The following is an 11,958-nucleotide window of genomic DNA, read 5'->3' on the forward strand; positions in this document are numbered from 1 at the left end:
CTTCAAAAAAAACTACAGGCTGGTTCATGATGACGCTCAATTTTCAATTGAATATAAACCCTCACAGTTTCAGAAGTTTCTTGATCTACAGTATAAGATGGCCATATGCGAAGCAGTCCAAAGAGTTGGCAACAATAGTCCTGCCGTCGAATTGTATCACAATTGGGAGATTTGGCTGATTTATACTCGTAGACACGCCTTCTAGTGTAGCACTGATTTTAGGTTCAAGGGCATCTTTGCAGTGAAATAAGTACTGATAAGCCAAGGAGATAACCTTTCCATCGCCATATTTGAGAACCATGCCATGTCTTGTCAGCTAGACCGGTATCCTGCACGAATGAACCATCCACATATGGTGCACCCAGCCTGAAGAAGGTCTAGGCCAAGGTGCGTGTTCCTCGTCCAGTGACATCTTACCTTTGATGATATATTCGACGCTATGCTTCTCAACTTGATCAAATGAAGAAAGGTAGCTACACAAAAATGCATGTGTAATCTCTCGAGGGGGGGGGGGGGAGGGGGTCTTTTTTGGTGCATTTGGTCATTTCGCAAGGACGAGATACGCCATAACAACATGATGATCATGGGCCGAACCTCCTCGCTCTGTTCCGCCAATAGGCATAACAACCACTCCATGCCAGTGTCAATTAGTTTATCATTTAAGGGTAGTGGCCATACCTGCTACATCAGATCCCAAAGCGAGACAGGGACTAGGCAGGTAATCAACGCATGAAAGGAATGTTCCTTAGTGAGGGAGTCCTGGATTAGGTGGTATCCGAACAGCCGGATTATATCCTTTGGCCAGACTGTTGGACTATAAAGATACAAGATTGAAGACTTCGTCCCGTGTCCGGATGGGACTCTACTTGGCGTGGAAGGCAAGCTAGGCAATACGGATATGTATATCTCCTCCTTTGTAACCGACCTTGTGTAACCCTAGCCCCCTCCGGTGTCTATATAAACCGGAGGGTTTTAGTCTGTAGGACAACATACAATCATACCATAGGCTAGCTTCTAGGGTTTAGCCTCTCCGATCTCGTGGTAGATCAACTCTTGTACTACTCCTATTATCAAGAATAATCAAGCAGGACGTAGGGTTTTACCTCCATCAAGAGGGCCCGAACCTGGGTAAAATATCGCGTCCTCTGCCTCCTGTTACCATCCGCCTTAGACGCACAGTTCGGGACCCCCTACCCGAGATCCGCCGGTTTTGACACCGACATTAGTGCTTTCATTGAGAGTTCTACTGTGCCGTCGCCGTAAGGAAGGATGTCTCGTCTCGTTGTTAAAAACAACATTACCGCCGGGGGAGCCCTGGCTGTCGGCCAAACTCTCCGGCTTGGCAGTTTCATCATGACCGCCTGTTCGGCCGCTGCACCGATGATGACCTCTCGGGTCATCAAAAACAGCATCCACGTCGGCTCGGAATTCGCCGAGCGGATGGATCCAATGGTGCTCTCTTCCCTAAACGAGCTCTTGGATCGTATCGCCGCCTTGGGAGTCGCTACAGACTATGATCGGATTGGGCTTAAACCCGATCAAAGGGAGATTAACTCTCCACCGGTCACCTAACATATTCCGGTAGTGGAGGAACAATGCGGCAATTCTTCCTCTATTTTGAGGACTAACTATGTCCGAATTCCTGAGCTCTCTGAGCCGGATACCCGCTTACGCGAGGACATCACCCAAGCCCTGAACCTAGAATCAGGCAGCGGGCCAGACTTATCGGGCAACACTCCGGAACCCGAACTTCCAAGATTGGAAACTCCTCGGCCCCTGGGTCTCAGATCGGGTAGGGGTTCGGACTCAAATCCACCCACCCACCCAGACATAAACGATCTTTCCCACATCAGGCAAGAGCCCCATGAAACAGTACATCATTATTGGGCCAGATTCCTCCTTGTGATGAATATGGTTAAGGACTGCCGCGAGGAAGACGCAGTCTCATTTTTCTGCAATAATTGCACGAACAAGGGAATCCTTAACGCCTTAAGTTGCCGTGACATATCACGCTTCGCTAACTTGGCGTCCATAGTACGAAAGTACTGTGCAAAGGAAAGCGCCTGGAAAACCGAAACGAAATTTTGGGATAATCCGGCTCAGAATATACACCCAATCCGAAGTAAAAGGGTGCACTATCATAAGACACCCGAGTTAGTTACAAAGAAACAAAAACCCTCTACAGGGCATGGAACCGTATTGGAGGGATGGCTTAACGGACCCTGCAAAATTCATAGTACATCGGATACCATACCAACACACAGCCTTAGAGCATGTTGGATACTCCGGCAGGTGGCCAAAAGTGGTGAGGATCTTCTCATCCCAAATGCCACAGAGCACCATCCCGTGGATAACAATACAGTATTAACAGTCTTTGAAACCTTCGCATCAAATAATAGGCGCAAGCGAACGCTCCACAGCCTCGCCGAAATCTCCCACGTGGTAGCAATGAATCCATGGAGTGACACGGCTATTACCTTCAATGCTAGTGACGAACCTAAATTCCGAACAGCCCGAGCACCAGCTGCACTGGTCCTCAGTCCAATTGTGGACGGCTTTCGACTCACCAAAGTACTCATGAACGACGGCAGTGGATTAAACCTCATTTATGAGGAAACTCTTCAAAAAATGAAAATAGACTAGAACTGCATTGAGCAAAGCAGCACAACCTTCAGAGGAATCATCCCCAGTCGGGAAGCACGCTGTGCTGGGAAAATCACACTAGATGTGGTATTCGGCATGCCGGAGAACTACAGGTCCGAAGAAATTACATTCCAAGTGGCCCCGTTAAGTAGTGGATACCACACCCTTTTAGGACGGGAGGCATTCACGATCTTCCAAGCCATACCCCATTATGGGTACATGAAGCTCAAAATGCCCGGGCCCAACGGAATCATCACTCTCGCTAGTGATCCGGACACAGCACTCCGCGCCGAAAACAAAACAGCCGCATTGGCCCTCGAGGCATTATCCGAAGCCCTTTCGACCGAGGAATTAACTGCGCTACGCTCCACAGTGAACAGGGACGACGTGATACTTGACAAGAGATCCAAGTCCACCTCTTTTAAACCAGCGGATGAAATAGTCAAATTCCAAGTCCATCCAACGGACCCTACAAAAACAGCCTCCATCGGGGCACAGTTAAACCCTGCCGTGGACGCCGCACTACGAGAGTTCCTGCGCGAGAATTGGGACATATTCGCCTGGCACCCCTCAGACATGCCAGGAATTCCACGCAGGCTGGCCGAGCACAGCCTCAATATCCTAAAGGGATTCAAGCCGGTCAAGCAGGCTCTTCGGTGTTTCTTTGAACCTAAGAGACAGGCTATGGGAGAGGAACTAGCCAAGTTATTGGAGGCCGGATTCATTAGAGAAATAGAACACCCGGACTGGCTAGCAAACCTGGTGATGGTACCAAAGAAGGACAAATCCTGGCGCCTATGTGTTGATTTCAAGGACCTCAACAAGGCTTGCCCAAAGGATCCCTTCCCCCTCCCCCGTATTGATCAAATTATCGATGCTACCGCAGGACACGAATCATTGTGTTTCCTCGACGCATACTCCGACTACCACCAAATCAAGATGGCGGAGTCCGACCAAGCCGCAACGGCATTTATCACACCATACGGCCCCTTCTGTTTCAACACAATGCCTTTTGGGCTCAAAAACGCCGACGCAACATATCAGCGCATGATTCAGACATGTCTGTGAAGGAAATATGCCCTAGAGGCAATAATAAAGTTATTATTTATTTCCTTATATCATGATAAAAGTTTATTATTCATGCTAGAATTGTATTAACCGGAAACATAATACATGTGTGAATACATAGACAAACAGAGTGTCACTAGTATGCCTCTACTTGACTAGCTCGTTAATCAAAGATGGTTATGTTTCCTAACCATTGACAAAGAGTTGTCATTTGATTAACGGGATCACATCATTAGTTGAATGATCTGATTGACATGACCCATTCCATTAGCTTAGCATCCGATCGTTTAGTATGTTGCTATTGCTTTCTTCATGACTTATACATGTTCCTATGACTATGAGATTATGTAACTCCCGTGTGCCGGAGGAACACTTTGTGTGCTACCAAACGTCACAACGTAACTGGGTGATTATAAAGGTGCTCTACAGGTGTCTCCAAAGGTACATGTTGGGTTGACGTATTTCGAGATTAGGATTTGTCACTTCGATCGTCGGAGAGGTATCTCTGGGCCCTCTCGGTAATGCACATCACTTAAGCCTTGCAAGCAATGCAACTAATGAGTTAGTTGCGAGATGATGTATTACAGAACGAGTAAAGAGACTTGCCGGTAATGAGATTGAACTAGGTATTGGATACCGACGATCGAATCTCGGGCAAGTAACATACCGATGACAAAGGGAACAACGTATGTTGTTATGCGGTCTGACCGATAAAGATCTTCATAGAATATGTAGGAGCCAATATGGGCATCCAGGTCCCGCTATTGGTTATTGACCGGAGACATGTCTCGGTCATGTCTACATTGTTCTCGAACCCGTAGGGTCCGCACGATTAAGGTTTCGATGACAGTTATATTATGAGTTTATACATTTTGATGTAGCGAAGGTTGTTCGGAGTCCCGGATGTGATCACGGACATGACGAGGAGTCTCGAAATGGTCGAGACATAAAGATTGATATATTGGACGGCTATATTCGGACACCGGAAGTGTTCCGGGTGATTTCAGAGAAAACCGGAAAGCCGGAGGGTTACCGGACCCCCCCCCCCCCGGGAGAAGTAATGGGCCATATGGGCCTTAGTGGAGAGAGAGAGGGGCAGCCAAAGGTGGGCCGCGCGCCTCCTCCCCCCTGGTCCGAATTGGACTAGGAGAGGGGGGCGGCGCCCCCCTTTCCTTCTCCCTCCCCACTTCTTCCCCCCTCCTAGTAGGAGTCCTACTCCTACTAGGAGGAGGACTCCTCCTTGGCGCGCCATAGGGGCCGGCCGGCCTCCTCCTCTCTTGAGCCTTTATATACGGAGGCAGGGGCACCCCAGAAACACACAAGTTGATCCACGTGATCATATTCTTAGCCATGTGCGGCGCCCCCTGCCACCATAGTCCTGGATAATATTGTAGCGGTGCTTAGGCGAAGCCCTGCGACAGTAGTACATCAAGATCGTCACCACGCCGTTGTGCTGACGGAACTCTTCCCCGACACTTTGCTGGATCGGAGTCCGGGGATCGTCATCGAGCTGAACATGTGCTAAAACTCGGAGGTGACGTAGTTTCGGTGCTTGATCGGTCAGGCCGTGAAGACGTACGACTACATCAACCGCGTTGTCATAACGCTTCCGCTGTCGGTCTACAAGGGTACGTAGATCACACTCTCCCCTCGTTGCTATGCATCACCATGATCTTGCGTGTGCATAGGAAATTTTTTGAAATTACTACGTTCCCCATCAGTCTGGAGAAACAGATCAGCAAAATAGTAGAGGCATGCGTAGACGATGTGGTCGTCAAAACCAAACACGTCGACTCTCTAATAGACGACTTGAGGCTCACATTCGACAACCTTCGAACATACGACATCAAGCTCAATCCAGAAAAATGCGTTTTCGGCGTACCAGCCGGAAAGCTACTGGGTTTCATTGTCTCCAATAGAGGAACTGAAGCTAATCCGGCCAAAATCCGAGCTTTGTCACAGTTGGCTACCCCAACAGACCTCAAACAAATCCAGAAATTAACTGGATGTGTGGCGGCTCTAAGCCGCTTTATCTCCCGCTTAGGAGAAAAGGCATTACCCCTTTATCGCCTCCTTTGGCACACCGAACACTTCGAGTGGACGGACGCTGCCACAGCCGGATTGGAAGAAATAAAGGCCATATTGGCAACCAACCCAATCCTGGTCGCGCCAAACATCAGCGAACCAATGTTGTTGTACATTGCGGCAACTCATCAGGTTGTAAGTGCAGTGCTCGTCGTCGAATGAGAAGCGGACGGACATAAATTCCCTCTTCAAAAGCCGGTATATTATGTATCCACTGTCCTCACTCCATGCAAATCACAGTACCCACATTATCAAAAGATAGCCTACGCGGTATTCATGGCATCGTGGAAGCTGCGACACTACTTTCAAGAGTGCTCGATTACAGTAGCCTCGGAAGTGCCCCTTAATGATATTATAAACAACCGCGACGCCACGGGCCGGATTGCCAAATGGACCATTGAGCTCCTCCCGTTCGACATAACATACAAACCTCGGTGAGCCATTAAATCGCAAGTATTGGCCGACTTTGTCGCCGAATGGACGGAAGCCGAACTCCCTAAAGAGTACGGCGCATACTCCAATTGGATCATGCACTTCGACGGCTCCAAAATGCTGGCTGGTCTGGGGGCTGGCGTCGTCCTGACGTCCCCAACTGGAGATACAGTGCAATACGTACTGCAGATACTGTATACAGACTCCAACAACGCAGCCGAATACGAAGCCCTGTTACATGGTCTTCGGATGGCAGTTTCCATGGGCATTCAACACCTAGAGGTGCGTGGGGATTCGAACCTTGCAATATCCCAAATAAATGGAGACTTCGATGCCAAAGATCCGAAGATGGCGGCCTATCAAAACGCCATCCTAAAGATGTCAGCTCGGTTCGAGGGGCTCGAATTTCACCATGTGGCTCGGGAAAACAATCAGGCGGCGGATATCCTCGCCCGCATCGGCGCAAAACACGATGCGGTCCCCCCCAACATCTTTTTGGAGAGCTTGTTTACGCCATCTGTGGTATGGGAAGGGGACACTGGTAACAATAGTCTGGACCCGGCCAAAATGCCCGATACCGAACACTCTGACATAATCGGAGGCTCTGCCACCGAAATAACACCTTCAGCCCACGTCATAATGGTCATCATTGCCCCATGGACAGAACCATTCTTGGCCTACCTAACTAGGCAGGAACTTCCTGCGGACCAAAATGAGGCACGCTGCATAGTGCGGCGATCTAAAGCCTACAGGGTCCACGAGGGAGAGCTGTATAAAAAAGCACTACCGGAGTCCTTCAAAGGTGCATCTCCGAAGAGGAAGGGCGGAAGCTTTTGGCAGAAATTCACGCCGGACTTGGCGGCTACCACGCCGCAGCCCGGGCCCTTGTAAGCAAGGCCTTCCGTACAGGGTTTTATTGGCCGACGGCCCGAGCAGACGCACAGGACTTGGTCCAACGCTGCCCGGTTGCCAGCTTTTTGCAAACCAAAGCCACATGCCACCCACCGCCCTCCAAACAATCCCCATTACCTGGCCCCGCGGTCTGGGGGCTTGACATGGTTGGACCCCTTAAAGGGGAACCCATAAGAAAAAATACTTACTGGTCATGGTGGATAAATTCACCAAATGGATAGAAGCCAAACCTGTTAAAACAACCGAATACGGACCGGTGATAGACTTCATATCCGGGGTCGTACACCGTTATGGCGTCCCCCATAGCATCATCACTGACAATGTCACGAACTTCACGGCCGATGAGGTAAAACTCTGGTGCAGCAACATGGGCATCAAGCTCGATTATGCTTCCGTCTATCACCCACAAACCAACAGCCAAGTTGAGCGAGCAAATGGTCTTATCATGAGCGGCATTAAACCCAGATTAGTGCGGTCCTTAAAGGAGTCTAACACGCACTGGGTAGAGGAGCTCGACTCCGTACTCTGGGGGGCTGCGGACCACGCCGAATCGTACTACCGGATATACACCCTTTTTTATGGTGTACGGCGTAGAGGCAGTTCTGCCCTGCGACATAATTCATGACTCACCTCGAGTGCGCATGTACGAAGAAAGAGAAGCCGAGATCGATCGACAGGACAGTCTCACTACAAGAAATATGTCAACTTGTGACCACCACTATTGGTCACTGAAAGGTCACAAATTTCCATTTGCGACCTTTTTGTGACCAAAAACAGAAGGTCAAAAGTTGGCGGTCATAAACTGACTATAGCGACCTTTCTTCTGGAATGGTCAAAGACGTTTACGACCAAAATATGTCCACTATGGCGTTTTGGTCACTAGCAACCACCCCAGGCCACGTAGGCATCCAGCGTGGCAAGCTGATGTGGCACAAGATTTAGCCCGGTCCAATTCAGTTTTCTACATGGGCCTAGCCCATTAATTCAGCCTTTCTATATTTTTTTCTGTCAATTTTTGGTCGACTTCATGGGCCTGGCCCAACATTGCAGCCTTTTTTATTATTGGGCCTTGGCCTTTTCGTCTAAATAATTATAATTTCCTTTTTTTATTAAATGGGTCCACCAGTCAGATGGGTCCCAGTTGTCAGGTTTGGGTCTGGTAAGTGAGTCCCATCTATCAGGCTCATATTCTTCATATTTCAACTAGTATTTAACTTGGCAGACAAAAGCACACATGATACTTCAAATAAGAGCAACCAGATCACGTTGCCAATACATATGACCATGTGTAATACAGTACTTTACAAGATCTACATGTGTAACGAGCTCTATAAGTGTGATACAATACTGCTTTACAAGAAAATGACGACATGCCGGACTCGCTGGACAACCATAGTCAAGGCTGGGAACAAACAAAACGGCAACATGGCTTCCTCTGTCAGGGCTGCCGGTGCTGCTCCTTCCCCGCCGCCGCCGCACAGGTGAATTTCCTGCACAAGTGAAATTGGACTGAATCTGTAAACTTGTTTATACTCCTGGACTGTGTTTGGAATGAATTTGGAGTACAAGGAAACCAAAACAATATCTGGACTGTGTTTGGACTAAATTTGGAGTACTCCTGGATTGAATTTGGACTGAATTTAACTGAAACAATGATCAGGACAATGAACAGTACACAAAACATTATAGTCCAGAACCATATGTGACGGACGGTACCCCAACATTACACAAAGGATGGTCAATGATCAAGACTAGTGTGCAATGATATATACCTTTGGTGACCGGGCTAGAATAATGGACCATAGCCTGAGGATCACGACATTCATCGTCTTGACGTGCTCGTGCACCTTCTTCATGATGTGTTGTGCCTCCACTATACTCTCCATCGTCATCTTGTCCGAGGACTTGTCGATGATCACCTCTGAGCATATCTCACCTATCTTTCTCTGCTTGGCTTGGACCATCGCGCCCACCGCTAGTAGCAAGGATGCTGCCAGTGCATAACCGACCCACTCACTGCAATAGAACAGATGAAACTTGCATATTATTCCAAGTCCCATTTTCAACTTGAGTACACACAAATATGTAACCAGGATTCAATGAAAATGATGCTTATAATCTTAATGATGCACTAAGTAGACTAACGGAAATATATATGGGAGGTATTCAGAAACATGTTTAATGGAAATATCCGGCTTGGAGATATTCAGAAGCATGATACTCCTAATCATGTACTTATGCTGAGAATATTTATGCTTGCATGTTCAGAATATATACTCTACTCAGCTTTACTAAGAAATATTGTTAAATCTTGACAAGTTAAATCTTGTTCGGTCTTGTTAAATACTCCAAGCAACTAATCCTACTGCGACTGCATCTTGAGTATAGTTACTCCAAGCAACTCTCTCGGACAAGTACTAACTAGAAAGAGCACCATGGGGACGGGGAGGTTTGGATGGAAATCTCACCAGGATGAGGTCGAAGATGAACCAGGAGGTGCCGAAGAGGAACACGAATAGGGACTGCAGGAACGGCATGAACTCCAGCCCTCTTCGACCAACCTCTGCACAAGCACAACCACACGCATGTCTCATGATTCAGTAGTCAGCGCGTACACCAAACTGTTGACTGTGGATTTCAGAAATGTGTGTGTGCGTACCATGAAGACGGCGATCCGTGAAGCTGATCGTGACGTTGACGCAGGGCACGGCGATGGCGCCATGCCGCGGTGCCGCCGCCGAGGACGACGAGGGAGAGGACCAGGACCCCCGCTCGCAGTCGGTGGTGGCGACCAGGAACATACAAAGAGTACAAGAACAAACAAAGCTCATGGTTACACTTAATTCACATTTTCTAACTCTCTTTTTACATGTACAAGATGCTAGAAATAAGATGTAGGCCTCTTTTGGTTCATAGGATAGGATTATCATAGGAATAGGAATCTTGTAGGAAATGAGATGACATGTATCTCAAATCCTATGAGTAGGAATAGGAAACAAGATGTCATTTGGTTGACACCAAAGGAATTTTTCCATTGAGTCTAGGCTCTTTTTTATTTTCCTATTAAATGTGGAGGATAGGAACCAATCCTATGTAGGAATAGGAATCCATTCCTATGAACCAAAGGGCTCTAAAGGAAAAAAATCCTATAAGAATCCTATCCTCTAAAATTCCTATGAAATTCCTCTAAACCAAAGGAGGCCGTAGAGTTTTCAAAAAATAATCAGCATACTTGCATTTTGCAGTGCTACTGTGTGCACTGGACAACAATCATTTATGGACTTAATTCAAAACACTTGTAACATAACATAAGCATGGTGAACAGGGTACCACATTTGATACCAACTGAGAACACTTATTACATAACAAGACAAGAGCAAAGTGAACTTAGTGTCGCAGTGTTGTTTAAGAGAGCGGCTCGTTCAATTTAAATTCACACCGAATGAGGCCAGAACCAACTTACATGATCTGGTATAAATCTACCAAATACCCTATTTCAGCAACATCACAGAACACACGAACTAAACCTAACATACAAGTGAGGTCACGACCAATATACATGACCTAGTAAGGAACCAAGGACCTTCAGTAGAAACCACCAAAACCTCGGCACGATCCACAGAAACAATATCATTCTACCATTTGGTTAAAGCTAGAACACTGCGACGCTGCATACATCTCCCTATGCAGCAACTAAAATCAAGTGTCTTCTCCATACACAAGACCAACACGGTACCAAAAATGATCTATTGCACAACCACGGCAGTTAGTACCAGCCAGCACAGTTAAAGTTGCATCCACGGATCATGGCAACTCGAGAGAAGTGATATACCTCGTTGATGGCGAGCATCTGGCCGTTGGCCTTCTTCACCTTCTTGAGCTTCCTCGGGAAGTACCTGCGCGCAAACAACCAAACACATAAGCGCTGACGAAACCAGCGCACGAGGAAGATCGAGGTCGGGGGAGGAGACTGACCAGAACTTGGACTTGGCGCGGACCTCGTTGGTGGCCCAAAGCTTCATGCGGTAGATCTTGGGCTGCTCATCGCCGGGGGTCGGCAGCGCGCGACCCACCACCTGGTACTGGTGGAACTGCGCACAAACACAAAGAGGTCAGCCACGATGGGGGTAAGATCGACGGTGCGACGGATCTAGAGGACTGGGGGAGGATGGCGGGGCGGGGAAGAGAGAGAGAGAGAGAGAGAGAGGGAGGAGGAGCTTACCCTGTGGGCGACCATTCTGGCGAGCTCTTGTGACCAGAGTGCGGGGCGGCGAGTGCGGGGCGGCGAAGCGAGAGGCGAGGTTGGATACGTAGTGTTGGAGGAAGGAGGAGGCAGCGGCGAGGTGGGTGGGAGGCGGGGAGGGGGAGGGGCACCGCTGAACTATATCGACACCGCGGACGACGACGAGCACTCCCCTCCACCTCCGCCCCTGAAGCTCATCTCCATGCCTCCTCCCTGGTCACCGACGCCTTGCGTGCCGGAGATGGCTGCCGGCCTAGATGGCGGTGACGGAGAGGGAGTTGGGTGAGTGGGTGGGGAGAGGGAGTGGGTGGATCTGGCCGCCGGTTGAGGGGAGAGGAGGGGGAGCGGCAACGGAGAAGGGGGGTCCGACGAGTTGTGGCGCAGGTTGAGGTACGGGTGTAGGGTTAGGGAAGGGAGGTGGCTTGGGGGTGGTGATGCGGTGGGGAAGGGAGGGGTCGGGGTGGCGATGCGGCGTGGATGGGCGCGGGGAGGCCATGGATGCGGGGAGGTCGCCGCCGGCTGGTGGGATCGGGGGAGGGGGATCTGAGGGGGACGAGGGGATCTGCATCGGGGGA

At 49.0% G+C, this 11,958-nt stretch overlaps 2 long non-coding RNA genes across 2 annotated transcripts; both read right to left on the minus strand.

Annotated features, from left to right (window-relative positions):
- Window positions 1-8,378: 8,378 nt before the first annotated feature.
- On the minus strand, window positions 8,379-9,019 carry LOC123147705 (uncharacterized). Its single transcript, XR_006473399.1, has 2 exons — window positions 8,913-9,019; window positions 8,379-8,630 (listed from the first exon to the last, which is right to left on the minus strand). It is a non-coding gene; the product is annotated as an uncharacterized lncRNA (long non-coding RNA).
- Window positions 9,020-10,964: 1,945 nt separating this feature from the next.
- Window positions 10,965-11,406, minus strand: LOC123148446 (uncharacterized). Its single transcript, XR_006473879.1, has 3 exons — window positions 11,363-11,406; window positions 11,116-11,231; window positions 10,965-11,036 (listed from the first exon to the last, which is right to left on the minus strand). It is a non-coding gene; the product is annotated as an uncharacterized lncRNA (long non-coding RNA).
- Between the last annotated feature and the right edge of the window lie 552 nt (window positions 11,407-11,958).

This window comes from Triticum aestivum, chromosome 7A (assembly GCF_018294505.1).
Source record: "Triticum aestivum cultivar Chinese Spring chromosome 7A, IWGSC CS RefSeq v2.1, whole genome shotgun sequence".
In the NCBI taxonomy this organism is placed as follows: Eukaryota; Viridiplantae; Streptophyta; class Magnoliopsida; order Poales; family Poaceae; genus Triticum; species Triticum aestivum.